The sequence below is a fragment of the Arachis stenosperma genome, chromosome 5 (genome assembly GCF_014773155.1).
Source record: "Arachis stenosperma cultivar V10309 chromosome 5, arast.V10309.gnm1.PFL2, whole genome shotgun sequence".
NCBI classification, from domain to species: Eukaryota; Viridiplantae; Streptophyta; class Magnoliopsida; order Fabales; family Fabaceae; genus Arachis; species Arachis stenosperma.
Genome location: NC_080381.1, coordinates 28,972,311 through 28,996,329, shown reverse-complemented (window position 1 = coordinate 28,996,329; position 24,019 = coordinate 28,972,311). Strand labels below are relative to the sequence as shown.

General features: G+C 39.5%; 1 non-coding gene across 1 annotated transcript; it reads right to left on the bottom strand.

Annotated features, from left to right (window-relative positions):
- Positions 1 to 18,323: 18,323 nt before the first annotated feature.
- On the bottom strand, positions 18,324 to 18,431 carry LOC130932246 (small nucleolar RNA R71). Its single transcript, XR_009067405.1, has one exon. It is a non-coding gene; the product is annotated as a small nucleolar RNA R71 (small nucleolar RNA).
- Positions 18,432 to 24,019: the final 5,588 nt, after the last annotated feature.

Genomic DNA, 24,019 nt, shown 5'->3' with positions numbered 1-24,019 from the left:
AGATAAGATAATGATTTGAAATTAAAATTTGAATTTTTTTTGAAATTTTCGAAAATATTAATTAAAGATGGAAAAGATATTTTTTATTTTTTTTTTGAATTAATGAAGAAAGAGAAAAACAACCAAAAGACACCAAACTTAAAATTTTTAGATCTACCACATTAAGTTTTCGAAAGTTGAAAGAGAAAAGCACTAAAAGACACCAAACTTAAAAATTTAAAGATCAAAACAAGAAAAGAAACAAGAACAACTTGAATACCAAGAAAGAACACAAAGAACAAATTTGAAAATTCAAAGGAAATAAAGAACACACAAAGGACATCAAACTCGAAAAATCTCCGGCAACGGCACCAAAACTTGGTGCACGAAATAAGAACTCGCACCACTGAACCAGCAAGTGCACTGGGTCGTCCAAGTAATACCTGAGGTGAGTCAGGGTCGATCCCACGGAGATTATTGTTGGTTTGAATCAAGCTATAGACACCTTGTAGATCTTAGTCAGGTGATTAGAAAAGATAGTTTGTTGAGAGAAACGCATAAAACAAGAATAGGGATGAAATTACGTAATTTGAGTGAAACCAGTGATAAGAGAACGGTTGAGGCTTCGAAGATGCTTTATTCTTCTGAATCAACCTTTCCTACTGTCTTCTCCAACTGTGAGTGATTCTTTCCATGATAGGCTGTAAGTGATCAACGCCGGTTTAATGGCCGCCAATCTTCCTCTCTTAGGCCGAACGCCAGGTTTAGTGTGTGCACAATTTGAATGAGGGTGAAGCTCCTGCCATTCCCTTGATGATCCTACTTAAAATGCCATAAATAAGGACAAATCTTCCGAATCAGAGAGTGCTATGCCTTTTGTTCTAGCCTCTACCACAAAGATCCTAATCTCCCCATATCTCGGCTGAAATGATGTCTTGAGAAGTCTCCAACGAAGTCGTGGATTAGTTGTCTAAGAGATGTATAGTCAAGCTTGTGGTTTAGTAATCTCCGATCAAGGACTCACACTGAACCCATGTAGAATGAGAATGATTGTCACGGATCATCTCATTCGTAAGGTTGAAGAACGAAGATACATCTTAGAATAAAGTCACACACGAATTGAATAGAACAGTAGTGCTTTTATTAATCCATGAACATTAGCAGAGCTCCTAAACAAAAGCGAAAATAGAAAATCGCGTCACACTCGTACGAATAAGCGTAAAACAGAATGGATAAGACCAAAAGAAGGATGAAAACATAATATATATATATATATATATATATATATATCAGAGTTCCAAAACACAAATATCAAGCTCCAGACATGACCTGCGAAGCTAAGACTGGCCAGAGTATATATATATATAACCCAAAATAAAACTCAAAATACAAAATAAGCACCTGTTTCTCTAAGCCAACCTCAAGGAGGGATAAAATACAAAATATACATGCGAAGATTCTATAAACATATATACATAGCCTAAAACAAAATATGATAGTCCAAAAGATAGTTCTTCACTTGTAAGGAAGGTCTCCAGATGCTCAACGTGGTGTTTATCGACCTGTATCTGAAAAACAACAAAAATATGTATGGAATGAGAACCGGGGGTTCTCAGTATAGTAAAAGTGCCACATAGTTAATATAAAAGGTCCCGGGAAATCTAAAAGCATTCCTAAAACTCCGACACTCAGATTTCAGCTTATAGATCCAACTAAACCAGAAATTAAGTAAGTTATCTAAAGTTTTCAAGTTCTAATTCTAACTTTAACTTAACACTTCACTTTCTGCCTCTTCCAATCCTCTTAATCCCCACTAGAACAACACCCCCTCACACCTCTGCTAAGAGGGGTTTCTCAGAAGACATACACATATAATTCAAGCAAGAAAAACACAGATAGAGGTGCAATTACAGCAAATAGAACAAGTTGCAGATAAGAAGAGTTAAACAGTTGAGCAAACCAAAACAATGCACACTCAAGCAAAACAAACAAATGCATATGATGTATGCCTGTCCTATGGTTGATGAGCTCATCTGTCGATTATGCAGCCAACCCAACATGTCCTAGTAGCTAACCATGGATAGAACACCAAACATAAAACAAGTGGGATAATGCCGCAACCCTTGCATCTTACCCACGTACCTGGAGCAGGGGACAACTTCAGCCTGCCTCTTACCTAGGTGGTGTTATAGTTCTCAACCTGAAGCAAGCAACGACAGAACTCAACTCTTACATCTTACCCGGAGTTTCGAACTCTTATCTGGAGCAAGTGACCAATGCCACTGTTTCTTACTCAGCTTTCTCAACATATACCCGGAGCGAGTGGACAACACCACTGCCTCTTACCCGATCACATATATCTCATTATTATTATAATTCATTCATATTCATTCAACAATTAGACTTAAAAATTAATTCTCATCATCCTTCATTCCTTATTATCACACCTCTCATTTCGTTCATCAATAATTCATACTCAAAACATAATTCATTTGTTTTTCCTAAATAAAGAAAACTTAAAACATAATCCTTTTCTTAATAACTCAAAATCAAATTATAAAATCCTTAATAATCCAAATCTTTCTTAATAACCACTCCAGAGGAAGCCTCCTATTTTCATAAAATTTTCGGCAGTATTTCCTCTAAAACTTGGACTTTTGCCACCCTTCAAGGGTCCCAACCACCCAACCAAACACCTCTCAGTCATTCAAATCATTCCTAGTATCAAATTATTTCAAAATCAAACCAATTTCATTATTAAAGTTTTTCTCAAAACCAACTAACTTCAATAGCAAATTATTTACAAAAACCGAACCACACATCATATACCATATACACAATCTATCAATAATTCATTCAGTTCATTCCAATCTTAAGGTCTTTTAGCCTAATTTTTCATGTGATATTAAACATTAACAACGAGAAACCAAAATCATACCTTGGCTGATTCCTCCTTAAGCTCGGAACACCTAAAAAACCTCTCCTTTCACAAGCTCGAAGCCTCCAAACATCAATTTCTCAAGCCTAATTATCCGGATTTCATTCAAAATCGCCCAATCTATTTCACACAATATCACTATAATCATTATAGAGCGCACTAATTTAATGATTCACAAGGGTATAATAGTTTCTTACCTTACCCATGGATCTATTAGACAAAACCCAGTGATTATCCGCTGCTAGAGTTCACCTAAACCATCAAAATCATTCAATTCCTCAATATCCAAATCCTAAAATCACAAAATTGAGGAGAGGGAAAACTGGGAGAGAAATTCTAATTTCTTAACACTTTGTTCAGATAGAATTGAACAGAATTCTGACACGAACATGTGGCCACTAATGGCTCGTCAATCAGAACTCTAGATTGAAAGTTATGGACGATTGAAATTCTTAGAGACGTTAGTGTTTGTAAATGTGATGCTCCCATTTCTTCAGTGCATCTCATGGGTAAAATGAAGGAGAAGGCTTCGTACGGGTGCTTTATAAGTTGGGCCTTAGGCCAGTTTGGGTCGGGTTCAACTGGTTCGGTCTGTTGGCCCAATTTTGGGTCAAAATCTTTAGAATTAGTGTCAAAATTCATATTTTAATTATTTCTACTTCAATAAACTATATATAATTTTCTAATTTATTTAAATAATAATTAATTTATTGGTTAATTATTTATTAATTCGCAGGTTTTACATCCTAGCTACCCCCCTAATAAAAATTTTTGCCCTCGAAAATTTCATCCACCACACGAGTACATGAGCGTAATCCTCCTTTTTAACTCAACGTATAGTAGTCCTCAGGTCATCCCAATCTGCGCGCGTCTGCTATCACACTCTGATTTATTTTTATCTAGAAATTTGGACATTCACCCCATACCGACTAAAATCTCCTTAAGCTTTACAATGCTCTAATGGCAATATCCCACGTGACACTCTTAAGTTTGGTGCTAAGTTTGGCATTTCCGATCCTAAGTTGTCACTTTCGCCTTAGGTATGAATAAAAGTAATGTTTTAACATCCTATTACGTAATTAAAATTCAGTTTTTGGGTTCACGATTATGTTCACCTCATCGTGTCCAACCGGCATCTTGAGTTTCTCTTTGTGGACAGTTCCAGGACGTATGCCCCGAAAGACCGCACTTATAGCATAAGTCCGACCCAAAATGACACGACCTATTTGGGTGATAGCCATATTTCTAACAATTTGAATCATCTGAAGTAGCCACTATCTGTTTTTCTCTACCACTTCCTTGGTGGTCATCATTCGTCCTGAAGTTATTCCGTCCTTGGAAAAATTGTTGTGTGTATCCTCTCCTCTTAAATTCTTGGCCCCTTAGTGCGAAACCCTGATAGTGCTGTGCTCCTTTTGGTGCAATTCCCGGCTATCATTCTTTATCGTAGCAGCCTTCTTTCACATTCTTCTGTAACCCTACTCTTGTTTACCATTTCCAAGAAAACACTGATCTCCATCGGGCCCACTGAACTCAAAATATCACTCCGGAGTCCTCCTTCATATTTTATGCATTTTCATTCTTTAAAATCTCCCAGAGCACCCTGACAAATCCTAGAGAACTGACATGATTCCTCAAATCGATTGGTGTATTCTGCCACTGACATAGGACCCTGCTTTAGCTGTAGCAACTCAAGCTCCTTCGTTGTCCTTACTGAGTTTGGGAAATGATGAGCGGATATTTTATACGCTTTTTGGTAGTGTTTTCATATAGTTTTTAGCATGTTTTATTCATTTTTTGTTATGTTTTTATTAATTTTTATTAAAAAATCACATTTTTGGAATTCACTATGGGTTTGTGTGTTTTTCTGTAATTTCAGGTATTTTCTGGCTGAAATTGAGGGACCTGAGCAAAAATCTTATTCAGAGGCTGAAAAAGGACTGCATGTGCTGTTGGATTCTGACCCTCCTGCACTCAAAATGGATTTTCTGGAGCTATAGAAGTCAAATTGGAGCACTCTCAATTGCTTTGGAAATTAAACATCTTGGGCTTTCCAGCAATATATAATAGTCCATACTTTGCCCGAGATTTGATGGCCCAAACTGGCGTCCAAACGCCAGCCAGAAACCTTTTTCTGGCGTAAAACGCCTGAACTGGCACTAGAACTGGAGTTAAACGTCCAAACTGCCACCAAAGCTGGTGTTTAACTCCAAGAATGGCCTATGCACGTGAAAGCTTTAAGGATCAGCCCAAACACTCACCAAGTGGACCCCAGAAGTAGATTTCTACACTATCTGCACTTAGTTACTCATTTTTTGTAAACCTAGATTACTAGTTTAATATAAAAACTACTTTTAGAGATTCATTCAGGACTTATGATATTTTTTACATTTCATATTGTATCTTCTACGGCATGAGCCTCTAAACTCCATAGCTGGGGGTGAGGAGCTCTGCTGTGTTTAAATGAATTAATGCAATTACTACTGTTTTCTATCCAATCACACTTGCTTCCGTTCTAAGATACTCACTCGTACTTCAATAGGATGAATGTGATGATCCGTGACAATCATCATCATTCTCAAACTTATAAACACGTGCTTGACAACCACTTCCGTTCCATCTGAGCTCAACGTAGTTATTGAGCGACAGCTTGAGCGCGTATCTCTTGGGTTTCTGATCCACGAGTTTGACTTGCCTCTCCTGACAACAGAGCATTCGAATCTGTAAGATTAGAACCTTTGTGGTAGAGGCTAGAACCAATTGGCAGCATTCCTGAGATCTAGAAAGTCTAAACCTTGTCTGTGGTATTCCGAGTAGGATCTGGGAAGGGATGACTATGACGCATTTCAAACTCACGAATGTTGGGCGCAGTGATAGTGTGCAAAAGGATAAAGAGATCCTATTCTGACACAAATGAGAACCAACAGATGATTATCCGTACAGAAACCATACCTGGACCATTTTCACTGAGAGGACAGATGGTAACCATTGACAATGGTGATCCACCAACATACAGCCTGCCATAGAAGGAGCTTTGCGCATTTGAGAGAGGAAGACAATAGAAAAGCAGAGATTCAGAAGACAGAGTATCTCTGAAACCTCAACATGTTCTCCATTATTGAATAACAAGTATCATTCATTTCATGCTCTTTTACTTTTTGCAACAAAATCCTTTTTATCATTAATCTCCTAACTAAGAGTTATAAGATAACCATAACTTGCTTCAAGTCGACAATCTCCGTGGGATCGACCCTTACTCAGGTAAGGTATTACTTGGATGACCCAGTGCACTTGCTGGTTAGTTGTGCGGAGTTGTGAAAAGTGTGATCAAAATTTCGTGCACCAAATTTTTGGCGCCGTTGCCGGGATTGTTCGAGTTTGGACAACTGACGGTTCATCTTGTTGCATAGATTAGGAATAATTTGTTTTTGTTGGTTTAGAGTTTTCTGTTTGAGTCTAGTTTCATATTTTAAGTTTGGTGTCCTTTGTGTTTTTGTTTTCTTAAAAATTTTCAAAATTAGTTCTTGGTGTTCATCTTAGCATTCAAAGTTTTCTTGTTGTTTCTTTGTTTTGATCTAAAAATTCTAAGTTTGGTGTCATTTTACTGTTTTTCTCTTTCCTCATTAAATTAAAAAAATATATCTTTTCCTTTATTTACTCATCATTTTCGAACTCATTAGGTTGACTTGGTCAAAATTTTTAAAATTTTGTAGTTTCTTGTTAGTCAAGTCAAGATTTCAATTTTTAAAATTTTATATTTTTAAATCTTTTTCAAAATAAAGTCTTTTTCAATTTTCTTTCTATATTTTTCGAAAATCTTTTATAAAAATTTTTCAAAATTCTTTTTTCTGTTTAAATTTTCAAACTACTTGTTCCAATTTTATTAGTTTGATTGAAAAATTTTAAGTTTGGTGTTTTCTAGTTAAGGAAATTTCAACCTTTAAAATTTTAAATCATATTTTTTTTCAAATCTTTTTCTTTTATTCTCTTACAAGTGTTGATCTTCTAGTATCTTTAATTTTAGGATACATCTTTTTCAAAATTATCTAACCACTTTTTCTCTCCTCTTAATTTTTGAAACTTACATTCAAATTTTTTATTTATTTTATTTTATTTTTTTTACTTTGGTATTCAAAAAAAACAAAATTTAAAAATATTTATTATTTATTTACAATTCAAATCACCTCCCTTTCTCCATCATGGACCTAAGCGGAAATGAACAGTCCAGAAGGACTCTGGGGTCTTATGCCAACCCCACTACTGCTTCATATGGAAGTAGTATCTGTATACCCTCCATCAGAGCCAGTAGTTTTGAGTTAAATCCTCAGCTCATTATCATGGTACAGCAAACTTGCCAGTATTCCAGTTTTCCACAGGAAGAACCTACTGAGTTTCTGGCACAGTTATTACAAATTGCTGACACAATACATGATAAGAAAGTGGATCAGGATGTCTACAGATTATTGCTATTTTCATTTGCTATAAAAGACCAAGCTAAGAGGTGGTTAAACAACCAACCCAAAGCCAGCATAAGAACATGGAAATAGTTATCAACCAAATTCCTGAATCAATATTCCCCCCCCCCCAAAAGGATGACACAGCTAAGACTGGACATCCAAAGCTTTAAACAAGAGGATAGTAAATCCCTTTATGATGCCTGGGAGAGATACAGAAAGATGCTAAGGAAATGCCCCTCTGAAATATTTTCAGAGTGGATGCAGTTAGACATCTTCTACTACGAGCTTACAGAAAAGGCCCAAATATCTCTAGACCACTCAGCTGGTGGATCTATACACATGATAAAGACAATTGAAGAGGCTCAAGAGCTCATAGATACGGTTGCTAGAAATCAACATCTGTATTTAAGTAGTGAGTCCTCCATGAAAGAAGAGGCTAAAACAGTATCCACTAAACTTAGTCCCCCAGAACAAGTTGCTAAATTCAATCAGCAATTATTTTCTATAACAAAATAGTTAGCAGAAATTAAAGAGATGCTACAAGAGACCAAAGATGCTAACCAGAATGTAAAAAAATAATTGAATCAGACAAAACAGCAGTTATCTAAACAGATAACAGAAGAATGCCAAGCTGTTCATTTAAGGAGTGGAAAGACATTAAATGCCTCAACTCAAAGCAGCAGGAAGCCAAGAAAGGAACATCTGACAGAGGATAACAAATTCACTGTCCAAAATCCCTCTGAGGAGAGTAAGAGCCCAGAGAGGAATGATTCTGGCATTCAAACACCAGAAAAGGGCAGCAACCAGGCGTTAAACGCCCATTCAGCAGCCAATTCTGGCATTCAAACGCCAGAATAAGGCAGCAACCTGGCGTTAAATGCCCAAAAGCACCCAGTTCTTGCATTCAAACGTCAATGAAGGATCAGACACCTGCAAGTGCTGATAACAACCCCCTTAAGCAGGCTTCTCCAACCACTTCTATAGGTAATAAACCTGCAGCAACTAAGGTTGAAGAATACAAAGCCAAGATGCCTTATCCTCAGAAACTCTGCCAAGTAGAGCAGGATAAATAATTTGCCCGCTTTGCAGAGTATCTTAGGACTCTTGACATAAAGATTCCGTTTGTAGAGGCACTTAAGCAAATACCCTCTTATGCTAAGTTCATGAAAGAGATCTTAAGTCATAAGAAGGATTGGAGAGAAACTGAAAAAGTTTTCCTCATTGAAGAATGCAGTGTAGTCATTCTGAAAAGCTTACCAGAGAAGCTTAAGGATCCCGGAAGCTTTATGATACCATGCACATTAGAAGGTGCTAGTACCAAGACGGCTCTGTGTGATCTTGGTGCAAGTATCAACCTGATACCTGCATCCACTATCAGAAAGCTGGGTTTGACTGAAGAAGTCAAACCAACCCGAATATGTCTCCAACTTGCTGATGGCTCTATTAAAATGCCATCAGGCGTAATTGAGGACATGATTGTCAAGGTTGGGCCATTTTCCTTTCCCACTGACTTTGTAGTGCTGGAAATTGAGGAACACAAGAGTGCAACTCTCATTCTAGGAAGACCTTTCCTAGCAACTAGACGAACTCTCATTGACATTCAAAAAGAGGAGGTAACCTTGAGAGTCAATGACGATGAGTTTAAGTTGAATGCTGTCAAAACTATGCAGCATCCAAACACATCAAAAGACTGCATGAGCATGGATAGTATTGACTCCCTGGTGGAAGAGGTCAATATGACTGAAAGTCTCGAATCAGAGCTAGAGGACATTTTTAAAGATGTTTAGCCTGATCTTGAGGAACCAGAGAAAATAGAAGAACCTCTGAAAACTCCTCAGGAAGAGGAGAAGCCTCCTAAGCCCGAGCTCAAACCACTACCACCATCCTTGAAATATGCATTTCTGGGAGAAGATGACACTTTTCTGGTAATCATAGGCTCTACTTTAGAGCCACAGGAAGAGCAAGCACTAATTCAGGTGCTAAGGACACACAAGACAGCTCTTGGGTGGTCCATAAGTGATCTTAAGGGCATTAGCCCAGCCAGATGCATGCACAAGATCCTATTAGAGGATGATGCTAAGCCAGTGGTTCAACCACAGAGGCGGCTTAATCCAGCCATGAAGGAGGTGGTGCAGAAAGAGGTCACTAAGTTACTAGAGGCTGGGATTATTTATCCTATTTCTGATAGCCCCTAGGTGAGCCCTGTCCAAGTTATCCCCAAGAAGGGAGTCTGGTGCGCGAAATTGTGATCACTACACAACTTTGCACAACTAACCAGCAAGTGCACTGGGTCGTCCAAGTAATAAACCTTACGCGAGTAAGGGTCGATCCCACGGAGATTGTTGGTATGAAGCAAGCTATGGTCACCTTGTAAATCTCAGTCAGGCAGACTCAAATGGGTATAGATGATGAATAAAACATAAAGATAAAGATAGAGATACTTATGTATATCATTGGTGAGAGCTTCAGATAAGCGTATGAAGATGCCTTCCCTTCCGTCTCTCTGCTTTCCTACTGTCTTCATCCAATCCTTCTTACTCCTTTCCATGGCAAGCTTATGCAAGGGTTTCACCGTTGTCAGTGGCTACCTCCCATCCTCTCAGTGAAAATGTTCCTATGCTCTGTCACAGCATATGACTAATCAGCTGTCGGTTCTCGGTCAGGCCGGAATAGAATCCAGCGATTCTTTTGCGTCTGTCACTAACGCCCCGCCTGCTAGGAGTTTGAAGCACGTCACAGTCATTCAATCATTGAATCCTACTCAGAATACCACAGACAAGGTTAGACCTTCCGGATTCTCTTGAATGCTACCATCAGTTCTCGCCTATACCACGAAGATTCCGGTTAAAGAATCCAAGAGATAAACACTAGAGCCTCGTATGCTTGTAGAACAAGAGTGGTTGTCAGTCACTTTGTTCATGAGTGAGAATGATGATGAGTGTCACGGATCATCACATTCATCAAGTTGAAGAACAAGTGATATCTTGGACAAAGAACAAGCGGAATTGAATAGAAGAACAATAGTAATTGCATTAATACTCGAGGTACAGCAGAGCTCCACACCTTAATCTATGGTGTGTAGAAACTCCACCGTTGAAAATACATAAGAACAAGGTCTAGGAATGGCCATGAGGCCAGCCCCCAAATGATCTAAGAACTAGATGTCCAAAGATGAAAAATACAATAGTAAAAGGTCCTACTTATAGGGAACTAGTAGCTTAGGGTGTACAGAGATGAGTAAATGACATAAAAATCCACTTCCGGGCCCACTTGGTGTGTGCTTGGGCTGAGCAATGAAGCATTTTCGTGTAGAGACTCTTCTTGGAGTTAAACGCCAGCTTTTATGCCAGTTTGGGCGTTTAACTCCCATTTAGGTGCCAGTTCCGGCGTTTAACGCTGGGATTTCTGAGGGTGACTTTGAACGCCGGTTTGGGCCATCAAATCTTGGGCAAAGTATGGACTATCATATATTGCTGGAAAGCCCAGGATGTATACTTTCCAACGCCGTTGAGAGCGCGCCAATTGGGCTTTTGTAGCTCCAGAAAATCCACTTCGAGTGCAGGGAGGTCAGAATCCAACAGCATCTGCAGTCCTTTTCAGTCTCTGGATCAGATTTTTGCTCAGGTCCCTCAATTTCAGCCAGAAAATACCTGAAAACACAGAAAAACACACAAACTCATAGTAAAGTCCAGAAAAGTGAATTTTAACTAAAAACTAATAAAAATATACTAAAAACTCAACTAAAACTACTAAAAACATACTAAAAATAATGCCAAAAAGCGTATAAATTATCCGCTCATCACAACACCAAACTTAAATTGTTGCTTGTCCTCAAGCAACTGAAAATCAAATAAGATAAAAAGAAGAGAATATACTATAGACTCCAAATTATCAATGAAACTTAGCTCCAAATTAGATGAGCGGGACTAGTAGCTTTTTGCCTCCGAACAGTTTTGGCATCTCACTTTATCCCTTGAAATTCAGAATGATTGGCTTCTTTAGGAACTCAGAATCCAGATAGTGTTATTGATTCTCTTAGTTAAGTATGATGATTCTTGAACACAGCTACTTTATGAGTCTTGGCCGTGGCTCAAAGCACTCTGTCTTCCAGTATTACCACCGGATACATACATGCCACAGACACATAATTGGGTGAACCTTTTCAGATTGTGACTCAGCTTTGCTAGAGTCCCCAATTAGAGGTGTCCAGGGTTCTTAAGCACACTCTTTTTGCCTTGGATCACAACTTTATTTCTTTCTTTTTCTTTTCTTTTTCTTTCTCCCCCTTTTTTTTCTTTTTCATTTTTCTCTTTCTCTTTTTTTTTTTGTATTCACTGCTTTTTCTTGCTTCAAGAATCATTTTTATGATTTTTCAGATCCTCAGTAACATGTCTCCTTTTTCATCATTCTTTCAAGAGCCAACAATTTTAACATTCATGAACAACAAATTCAAAAGACATATGCACTGTTCAAGCATACATTCAGAAAATAAAAAGTATTGTCACCACATCAAACTAATTAAGCTAGTTTTAAAGATGAATTTGAAATCCTGTACTTCTTGTTCTTTTGTGATAAAAACAGTTTTCTTTTAAGAAAGGTGATGGATTCATAGGACATTCATAACTTTAAGGCATAGACACTAAGACACTAATGATCATAAGACACAAAGATGGATAAACATAAGCATGATTTTCGAAAAATAGAAAAATAAAGAACAAGGAGATTAAAGAACGGGTCCACCTTAGTGATGGCGGCTTGTTCTTCCTTTTGAAGGTCTTATGGAGTGCTTGAGCTCCTTAATATCTCTTCCTTGCCTTTGTTGCTCCTCTCTCATGATTCTTTGATCTTCTCTAATTTCATGGAGGAGAATGGAGTGTTCTTGGTGCTCCACCCTTAGTTGTCCCATGTTGGAACTCAATTCTCCTAGGGAGGTGTTGATTTGCTCCCAATAGTTTTGTGGAGGAAAGTGCATCCCTTGAGGCATCTTAGGGACTTTATGAGGAGGAGGATCTCTTGTTTGCTCCATCCTTTTCTTAGTGATGGGCTTGAGGTCATGCCTTCTCAGTTGAACCGGCTTCCCTCTTGAATTTCTCTTCCATTGGGCGTCCTCTTCACAGATATCTATGAGGACTTGGTCCAACCTTTTGATCAAAAGTTGACCCTTCTTCATGGCCACAACTTCATAGAAGTGGTCTTGATGCACCCTTGAGATGAATCTCTCCATCTCTCATGACTCGGAGGTGAAAGCTTTTGCCTTCCCTTTCCTCTTTCTAGAGGTTTCTCCGGCCTTGGATGCCATAAATGGTTATGGAAAAACAAAAAGCAATGCTTTTACCACACCAAACTTAAAAGGTTTGCTCGTCCTCGAGCAAAAGAAGAAAGAAGAGAGTAGAAGAAGAAGAAATGAGGAAGAAGGGAATGGCTTTGTGTTCGGCCAAAGAGGGGGAGAAGTGGTGTGAATTTGAATGGTGAGGTAGGTGGGGTTTTATGAAGGATGGAGGTGAGTGGTGAAGAAAAGAGAGAGTGGTGGGGTTGGTGGGGATCCTGTGAGGTCCACGGATCCTTAGGTGTCAAGGAAAAGTCATCCCTGCACCAAATGGCATGCAAAAACGTGTTTTGAGCCAATCCTGGCATTAAACGCCGGGCTGGTGCCCATTTCTGGCGTTTAACGCCAGGTTCTTGCCCTTTCCTGGCGTTTAACGCCAGTCTGGTGCCCCTTTCTGGCGTTAAACGCCCAACTGCTACTCTTACTGGCGTTTAAACGCCAGCAAGGCCTTCCTCCAGGGTGTGCTATTTTTCTTCCTGTTTTTCATTCTGTTTTTGCTTTTTCAATTGATTATGTGACTTCTCATGATCATCAACCTACAAAATAAAATAAAATAGCAAAAGAAAATAGATAAAAGTATAACATTGGGTTGCCTCCCAACAAGCGCTTCTTTAATGTCAGTAGCTTGACAGTGGGCTCTCATGGAGCCTCACAGATACTCAGAGTATTGTTGGAACCTCCCAACACCAAACTTAGAGTTTGAATGTGGGGGTTCAACACCAAACTTAGAGTTTGGTTGTGGCCTCCCAACACCAAACTTAGAGTTTGACTGTGGGGGCTCTGCTTGACTCTGATTTGAGAGAAGCTCTTCATGCTTCCTCTCCATGGTGACAGAGGGGTATCCTTGAGCCTTAAACACAAAGGATTCTTCATTCACTTGAATGACCAGTTCACCTCTATCAACATCAATCACAGCCTTGGCTGTGGCTAGGAAGGGTCTGCCAAGGATGATGGTTTCATCCATGCACTTCCCAGTCTCTAGGACTATGAAATCAGCAGGGATGTAATGGTCTTCAATCTTCACCAAAACATCCTCTACAAGTCCATAAGCTTGTTTTCTTGAGTTGTCTGCCATCTCTAGTGAGATTCTTGCAGCTTGCACCTCAAAGATCCCTAGCTTCTCCATTACAGAGAGAGGCATGAGGTTTACACTTGACCCTAAGTCACACAGAGCCTTCTTGAAGGTCATGGTGCCTATGGTACAAGGTATGGAAAACTTCCCAGGATCTTGTCTCTTTTGAGGCAATTTCTGCCTAGACAAGTCATCTAGTTCTTTGGTGAGCAAAGGAGGTTCATCCTCCCAAGTCTCATTTCCAAATAACTTGTCATTTAGCTTCATGATTGCTCCAAAGTATTTAGCAACTTGCTCTTCAGTGACATACTCATCCTCTTCAGAGGAAGAATACTCATCAGAGCTCATGAATGGCAGAAGTAAGTCCAATGGAATCTCTATGGTCTCATTTTGAGCCTCAGATTCCCATGGTTCCTCTTTGGGGAACTCATTGGAGGTCAGTGCATGCCCACTGAGGTCTTCCTCAGTGGCGTTCACTTCCTCTCCTTCCTCTCCAAATTCGGCCATGTTGATGGCCTTGCACTCTCCTTTTGGATTTTCTTCTGTGTTGCTTGGGAGAGTACTAGGAGGGAGTTCAGTAATTTTCTTGCTCAGCTGTCCCACTTGTGTCTCCAAATTTCTAATGGAGGACCTTGTTTCAGTCATGAAACTTTGAGTGGTTTTGATTAGATCAGAGACCATGGTTGCTAAGTCAGAGGGGTTCTGCTTAGAATTCTCTGTCTGTTGCTGAGAAGATGATGGAAAAGGCTTGCCATTGCTAAACCTGTTTCTTCCACTATTATTGTTGTTGAAACCTTGTTGAGGTTTCTCTTGATTCTTCCATGAGAAATTTGGGTGATTTCTCCATGAAGAATTATAGGTGTTTCCATAGGGTTCTCCTAGGTAATTCACCTCTTCCATTGAAGGGTTCTCAGGATCATAAGCTTCTTCTTCAGATGAAGCATTGATGAGCGGATAATTTGTATGCTTTTTGGCATTGTTTTTAGTATGTTTTTAGTAGTTTTAGTTTAGTTTTTATTATATTTTTATTAGTTTTTAATTAAAATTCACTTTTCTGGACTTTACTATGAGTTTGTGTGTTTTTCTGTGATTTCAGGTATTTTCTGGCTGAAATTGAGGGACCTGAGCAAAAATCTGATTCAGAGACTGAAAAGGACTGCAGATGCTGTTGGATTCTGACCTCCCTGCACTCGAAGTGGATTTTCTGGAGCTACAAAAGTCCAATTGGCGCGCTCTCAACGGCGTTGGAAAGTAGACATCCTGGGCTTTCCAGCAATATATGATAGTCCATACTTTGCCCAAGATTTGATGGCCCAAACCGGCGTTCAAAGTCACCCTCAGAATTCCCAGCGTTAAACGCCCAAACTGGCACAAGAATGGGAGTTAAACGCCCAAACTGGCACCAAAACGGGAGTTAAACGCCAAGAAGAGTCTCTACACGAAAAATGCTTCATTGCTCAGCCCAAGCACACACCAAGTGGGCCCGGAAGTGGATTTTTATGTCATTTACTCATCTTTGTACACCTTAGGCTACTAGTTTCTATAAGTAGGACCTTTTACTATTGTATTTGACATCTAGGAATCTTTGGACATCTAGTTCTTAGATCATTGGGAGGCTGGCCTCACGGCCATGCCTAGACCTTGTTCTTATGTATTTTCAACGGTGGAGTTTCTACACACCATAGATTAAGGTGTGGAGCTCTGCTGTACCTCGAGTATTAATGCAATTACTATTGTTCTTCTATTCAATTCCGCTTGTTCTTTTACCAAGATATCACTTGTTCTTCAACTTGATGAAGGTGATGATTGACGCCCATCACCATTCTCACCCATGAACAAGGTGACTGACAACCATTCTTGTTCTACAAGCATCTGAGGCTTAGTGAATATCTCTTGGATTCTTCGGAATCTTCGTGGTATAGGCAGGACCTGATGGCGGCATTCAAGAGAATCCGGAAGGTCTAAACCTTGTCTGTGGTATTCTGAGTAGGATTCAATGATTGAATGACTGTGACGTGCTTCAAACCTGTAACCTACTGGGCGTTAGTGACAGACGCAAAAGAGTTATTCTATTCCGGTAGGGGAGGGAACCAAACCGGTGATTGGCAGCACTGTGACAGAGTGTGTGCATTAGCTTTCACTGCGCGGATGGGAGGTAGCTGCTGACAACAGTGAAACCCTACACGAGCTTGCCATGGAAAGGAGTAAGAAGGATTGGATGAAGGCAGTAGGAAAGCAGAGAGACGGAAGGGAAGGCATCTTCATACACTTGTCTGAAGCTCTTACACCAATGATATACATAAGTATCCCTATCCTTATCTTTTGTTATTTTCGTTCATCACCATTATACATTTGAGTCTGCCTGACTGAGATTTACAAGATGACCATAGCTTGCTTCATACCACCAATCTCCGTGGGATCGACCCTTACTCGCGTAAGGTATTACTTGGACGACCCAGTGCACTTGCTGGTTAGTTGTGCGAAGTTGTAGTGATCACAATTTCGTGCACCAAGTTTTTGGCGCCGTTGCCGGGGATTGTTCTTGTGTATGGACAACTGACGGTTCATCTTGTTGCTTAGATTAGGTATTATTTTTCTTCAAAGTTCTTAAGAATGAATTCTAGTGTTTCAAGGTGATGTTCTTATCATCACCAAAGCTGATTGATTCTCATCAATTTAGCTCTTGAATGCAATGTCCTGCTGAAGCTTTGCCGGCCATGTCTAATTCCTTTAGACTAAAGCTTTAGACTAACATTGCATGATTCCTGGAATTCTCATTAAGAATTTTGATACCTTTATTTTCCTTTTCACTTAATTTTCGAAAAAGCACAAAAAAAAAAAAATTACAAAATCATAAAATCCAAAAATATTTCTTGTTTGAGTCTAGAGTCTCATCTTAAGTTTGGTGTTAATTGCATGTTTCTGTTCTTCTTGCATTTTTCGAATTTTTTGCATGTGTCTTAATTAATCTTCAAGTTGTTCTTGATGATTTTCTTGTTTTGATCTTTGAATTCTATTGACTTGAGTGTTTTGTTGTTTCTCATATGCATTCTCATTTTGTTAGTGTCAGTAGTGTACAAACTGCTAAGTTTGGTGTCTTGCATGCATTGTTATTTGATTTTAATTGCATTTTGATTATCCTCATTATTAAAAATCCAAAATATTTTTAATTTGTGTCTTTTCAAGTCAATAATACAGAGAATTGAAGATTCGGAACATACTACAGAGGAATCACACAGAAAAAGCTGAGCATTCAAAAATGCCCAGTGAAGAAGACAGACTGGCGTTTAAACGCCAGCCAGGGTGCCTGGCTGGGCGTTTAACGCCCAAAAGGGTAGTAGTTTGGGCGTTAAACGCCAGAATGTGCACCATTCTGGGCGTTTAACGCCAGGATGGCAAAGGGGGAAGATTTTGTTTTCAAAATCAATTTTTTTTCAAGTTTTCAAAGTTTTTCAAAATCAAATCTTTTTCAAATCATATCTTTTCAATCAAATGTTTTCAAAATCAATTTCTTTCCTTTTTCAAAGATACTTACTAACAATTAATGATTTGATTGAACATTTTTTGCCTTTTCTGTTGAGGAAGGTTTTATGTTTGAATCATATCTTTTCTTGTTAGGCAAGTCATTAATTTTTAAAATCATATCTTTTAAAATTGTTTTCAAATCATATCTTTTAAAATTGTTTTCAAATCATATCTTTTCAATCACATCTTTTTAAAATTATTTTTAATGATCTCTTTCTCACTCTTGTTTTCGAAAATCAATTAAGTGTTTTTCAAAATGTTTTCAAAATCTTTTACTTAAATTTTCGAAAATTACTTCCCTTCTTCTCACATCCTTCTATTTTTGGACTAACTCTATTCCTTAATGCAAAATTCGAACTCCATCTTCTTTGATAAGTTCGAATTTTCTACTTCTGTCTTCCATTTTTCTTCCTCTGACACCTCAAGGAATCTCTATACTGTGACATAGAGGATTCCATATTTTCTTGTTCTCTTCTCTTTCATATGAGCAGGAACAAAGACAAAGGCATTCTTGTTGAAGCTGACCCTGAACCTGAAAGGACCTTGAAGCGAAAGCTAAGAGAAGCTAAGGCACAACTCTTTATTGAGGACCTAACCGAATTCTTCAAAGAAGAAGAACCCATGGCAGCCGAAAACAACAACAATGCCAACAATGCAAGGAAGGTGCTGGGTGACTTTACTGCACCTACTCCCAATTTCTATGGGAGAAGCATCTCTATCCCTGCCATTGGAGCAAACAACTTTGAGCTTAAGCCTCAATTAGTTTCTCTAATGCAACAGAATTGCAAGTTCCATGGACTTCCAATGGAAGATCCTCATCAGTTCTTAGCTGAATTCTTGCAAATCTGTGACACAGTCAAGACTAATGGGGTTAACCTTGAGGTCTATAGACTGATGCTATTCCCTTTTGCTGTAAGAGACAGAGCTAGAATATGGTTGGACTCTCAACCTAAAGAAAGCCTGGACTCTTGGGAAAAGCTAGTCAATGCCTTCTTGGCAAAGTTCTTTCCACCACAAAGATGGAGTAAGCTTAGAGTGGAAGTCCAAACCTTTAGACAGAAGGATGGAGAATCCCTCTATGAAGCTTGGGAAAGATACAAACAATTAATCAGAAAATGTCCTTCAGACATGCTTTCTGAATGGAGCATCATAGGTATTTTCTATGATGGTCTCTCTGAACTATCCAAGATGTCCTTGGATAGCTCTGCTGGAGGATCTCTTCATCTGAAGAAGACGCCTACAGAGGCTCAAGAGCTAATTGAAATGGTTGCAAATAACCAATTCATGTACACTTTTGAAAGGAATCCTGTGAACAATGGGACTAGTCAGAAGAAAGGAGTTCTTGAGATTGACACTCTGAACGCCATTTTGGCTCAGAATAAAATATTGACTCAACAAGTCAATTTGATTTCTCAAAGTCTGTCTGGAATGCAAAATGCACCAAGCAGTACTAAGGAGGCTTCATCTGAGGAAGAAGCTTATGATCCTGAGAACCCTTCAATGGAAGAGGTGAATTACCTAGGAGAACCCTATGGAAATACCTATAGTTCTTCATGGAGAAATCACCCAAATTTCTCATGGAAGAATCAAGAGAGACCTCAACAAGGTTTCAACAACAATAATGGTGGAAGAAATAGGCCTGGCAATAACAAGCCTTTTCCATCATCTTCTCAGCAACAGATAGAGAGTTCTAAGCAGAGTACTTCTGACTTAGCAACAATGGTCTCTGATCTAATCAAAACCACCCAAAGTTTCATGAATGAAACAAGGTCCTCCATCAGAAATTTGGAAGGACAAGTGGGACAGCTGAGCAAGAAAATTTCTGAACTCCCTCCTAGCACTCTCCCAAGTAATACAGAAGAAAATCCAAAAGGAGAGTGCAAAGCCATAACCATGGCCGAATATGGAGAGGAAAGAGAGGAAGTGGACGCCATTGAGGAAGACCCCAATGGGCGTGCACCAATCTCCTCTGAGTTCCTCAATGAGGAACAATGGGAATCTGAGGCTCAAAATGAGACCATAGAGATTCCATTGGACTTACTTCTGCCATTCATGAGCTCTGATGAGTATTCTTCCTCTGAAGAGGATGAGTATGTCACTGAAGAGCAAGTTGCTAAATACCTTGAAGCAATCATGAAGCTAAATGACAAGTTATTTGGAAATGAGACTTGGGAGGATGAACCACCTTTGCTCACCAAAGAACTGGATGACTTGTCTAGGCAGAAACTGCCTCAAAAGAGGCAGGATCCTGGGAAGTTTTCTATACCTTGTACCATAGGCACCATGACCTTCAAGAAGGCCTTGTGTGACTTAGGGTCAAGTGTAAACCTCATGCCCCTCTCTGTAATGGAGAAATTAGGGATCTTTGAGGTACAAGCTGCAAGAATCTCATTAGAGATGGCAGACAATTCAAGAAAACAAGCTCATGGACTTGTAGAGAATGTTTTGGTGAAGATTGAAGACCATTACATCCCTACTGACTTCATAGTCCTAGAGACTGGGAAGTGCATGGATGAATCCATCATCCTTGGCAGACCCTTCCTAGCCACAGCAAAGGCTGTGATTGATGTTGATGGAGGTGAACTGATCATTCAAGTGAATGAAGAATCCTATGTGTTTAAGGCTCAAGGATATCCCTCTGTCACCATGGAGAGAAAGCTTGAAGAGCTTCCCTCAAATCAGAGACAAATAGAGCCCCCACAGTCAAACTCTAAGTTTGGTGTTGGGAGGCCACAACCAAACTCTAAATTTGGTGTTGAACCCCCACATTCAAACTCTAAGTTTGGTGTTGGGAGGTTTCAACATTGCTCTGATCATTGTGAGGCTCCATGAGAGTCCTCTGTCAAGCTAATGACATTAAAGAAGCGCTTGTTGGGAGGCAACCCAATGTTTTATAATTAACTATTTCCTTTTGTTATTTTATCTTTTTTGTAGGTTGATGATCATAAGAAGTCACAAAATCCATTGAAAAAGCAAAAACAGAATGAAAAACAGGAAGAAAAATAGCACACCCTGGAGGAAGAACTCACTGGCGTTTAAACGCCAGTGAGGCTAGCAGTTGGGCGTTTAACGCCCAGTCTGGCACCATTCTGGGCGTTTAACGCCAGAAAGGGGCACCAGACTGGCGTTAAACGCCAGAAAAGGGCTAGAACCTGGCGTTAACGCCAGAAATGGGCACCAGCCCGGCGTTTAACGCCAGAAATGGCTCAAAACGTGGATTTTGATGCCATTTGGTGCAGGAATGACTTTTCCTTGACACCTCAGGATCTGTGGACCCCACAGGATCCCCACCAACCCCGCCACTCTCTCTCTTCTTCTTCACCCATTCACCAATCACCTCAACATCTCTTTCTCTTCACCACTCACATCCATCCTTCATAAACCACCACTTCTCCCCCTTTTTGGCCGAACCACAAAGCCATCTCCCTCTCCCCCATTTCTTCTTCTTCTACTCTCTTCTTTCTTCTTTTGCTCGAGGACGAGCAAACCTTTTAAGTTTGGTGTGGTAAAAGCATTGCTTTTTGTTTTTTCCATAACCATTTATGGCATCCAAAGCCGGTTCAACTGAGAAGGCATGACTCAAGCCCATCACTAAGAAGAAGATAGAGCAAACAAGAGACCCCTCTCATCAAGAAATCCCTGAGATACCTCAAGGGATGCACTTTCCTCCACAAGACTACTGGGAGCAAATTAACACCTCCTAGGAAAATTAAGTTCTAACATGGGACAACTAAGGGTGGAGCACCAAGAACATGCCATCCTCCTCCATGAAATTGGAGAAGATCAAAGGATCATGAGAGAGGAGCAACAAAGACAAGGAAGAGACATTGAGGAGCTCAAGCACTCCATAGGATCTTCAAGAGAAAGAAAGAGCCGCCATCACTAAGGTGGACCCGTTCTTTAATCTCCTTGTTCTTTGTTTTTCTGTTTTTCGAATTTTAGTGCTTTCTGTTTATCCATGTTTGTGTCTTATGATCATTAGTGTCTTAGTGTCCATGCCTTAAAGCTGTGAATATGAATCCATCACCTTTCTTAAATGAAAACTGTTTTTATCACAAAAGAAAAAGAAGTACAGGATTTCAAATTCATCTTTAAAACTAGCTTAATTAGTTTGATGTGGTGGCAACACTTTTGTTCTCTGAATGTATGCTTGAACAGTGCATATGTCTTTTGAATTTGTTGTTCATGAATGTTAAAGTTGTTGGCTCTTGAAAGAATGATGAAAAAGGAGACATGTTACTGAGGATCTGAAAAATCATAAAAAAATGATTCTTGAAGCAAGAAAAAGCAGTGAACACAAAAAAAAAAAAAAAAAAGAAGGAGAAAAACGAAAAAAAAAAGGGGAAGAAAAAGAAAAAGAAAGAAAAAGAAAGAAATAAAGTTGTGATCCAAGGCAATAAGAGTGTGCTTAAGAACCCTGGACACCTCTAATTGGGGACTCTAGCAAAGCTGGGTCACAATCTGAAAAGGTTCACCCAATTATGTGTCTGTGGCATGTATGTATCCGGTGGTAATACTGGAAGACAGAGTGCTTTGGGCCACAGCCAAGACTCAAAAAGTAGCTGTGTTCAAGAATCATCATACTTAACTAGGAGAATCAATAACACTATCTGGATTCTGAGTTCCTAAAGAAGCCAATCATTCTGAATTTCAGAGGATAAAGTGAGATGCCAAAACTGTTTGGAGGCAAAAAGCTACTAGTCCCGCTCATCTAATTTGGAGCTATGTTTCATTGATAATTTGGAGTCTATAGTATATTCTCTTCTTTTTATCTTATTTGATTTTCAGTTGCTTGGGGACAAGCAACAATTTAAGTTTGGTGTTGTGATGAGCGGATAATTTGTATGCTTTTTGGCATTGTTTTTAGTATGTTTTTAGTAGTTTTAGTTTAGTTTTTATTATATTTTTATTAGTTTTTAATTAAAATTCACTTTTCTGGACTTTACTATGAGTTTGTGTGTTTTTTTGTGATTTCAGGTATTTTCTGGCTGAAATTGAGGGACCTGAGCAAAAATCTGATTCAGAGACTGAAAAGGACTGCAGATGCTGTTGGATTCTGACCTCCCTGCACTCGAAGTGGATTTTCTGGAGCTACAGAAGCCCAATTGGCGCGCTCTCAACGGCGTTGGAAAGTAGACATCCTGGGCTTTCCAGCAATATATGATAGTCCATACTTTGCCCAAGATTTGATGGCCCAAACCGGTGTTCAAAGTCACCCTCAGAATTCCCAGCGTTAAACGCCCAAACTGGCACAAGAATGGGAGTTAAACGCCCAAACTGGCACCAAAACGGGAGTTAAACGCCAAGAAGAGTCTCTACACGAAAAATGCTTCATTGCTCAGCCCAAGCACACACCAAGTGGGCCCGGAAGTGGATTTTTATGTCATTTACTAATCTTTGTACACCTTAGGCTACTAGTTTCTATAAGTAGGACCTTTTACTATTGTATTTGACATCTAGGAATCTTTGGACATCTAGTTCTTAGATCATTGGGAGGCTGGCCTCACGGCCATGCCTAGACCTTGTTCTTATGTATTTTCAACGGTGGAGTTTCTACACACCATAGATTAAGGTGTGGAGCTCTGCTGTACCTCGAGTATTAATGCAATTACTATTGTTCTTCTATTCAATTCCGCTTGTTCTTTTACCAAGATATCACTTGTTCTTCAACTTGATGAAGGTGATGATTGACGCCCATCACCATTCTCACCCATGAACAAGGTGACTGACAACCATTCTTGTTCTACAAGCATCTGAGGCTTAGTGAATATCTCTTGGATTCTTCGGAATCTTCGTGGTATAGGCAGGACCTGATGGCGGCATTCAAGAGAATCCGGAAGGTCTAAACCTTGTCTGTGGTATTCTGAGTAGGATTCAATGATTGAATGACTGTGACGTGCTTCAAACCTGTAACCTACTGGGCGTTAGTGACAGACGCAAAAGAGTTATTCTATTCCGGTAGGGGAGGGAACCAAACCGGTGATTGGCAGCACTGTGACAGAGTGTGTGCATTAGCTTTCACTGCGCGGATGGGAGGTAGCTGCTGACAACAGTGAAACCCTACACGAGCTTGCCATGGAAAGGAGTAAGAAGGATTGGATGAAGGCAGTAGGAAAGCAGAGAGACGGAAGGGAAGGCATCTTCATACACTTGTCTGAAGCTCTTACACCAATGATATACATAAGTATCCCTATCCTTATCTTTTATGTTATTTTCGTTCATCACCATTATACATTTGAGTCTGCCTGACTGAGATTTACAAGATGACCATAGCTTGCTTCATACCACCAATCTCCGTGGGATCGACCCTTACTCGCGTAAGGTATTACTTGGACGACCCAGTGCACTTGCTGGTTAGTTGTGCGAAGTTATAGTGATCACAATTTCGTGCACCAAGCATCCTTAGTACTGCTTGGTGCATTTTGCATTCCAGACAGACTTTGAGAAATCAAATTGACTTATTGAGTCAATATCTTGTTCTGAGCCAAAATGGCATTTAGAGTATCAATCTCAAGAACTCCTTTCTTCTGATTAGTCCCATTGTTCACAGGATTCCTTTCAGAAGTGTACATGAATTGGTTATTTACAACCATTTCAATTAGCTCTTGAGCTTCTGTAGGCGTCTTCTTTAGATGAAGAGATCCTCCAGCAGAGCTATCCAAAGACATCTTGGATAGTTCAGAGAGACCATCATAGAAAATACCTATGATGCTCCATTCAGA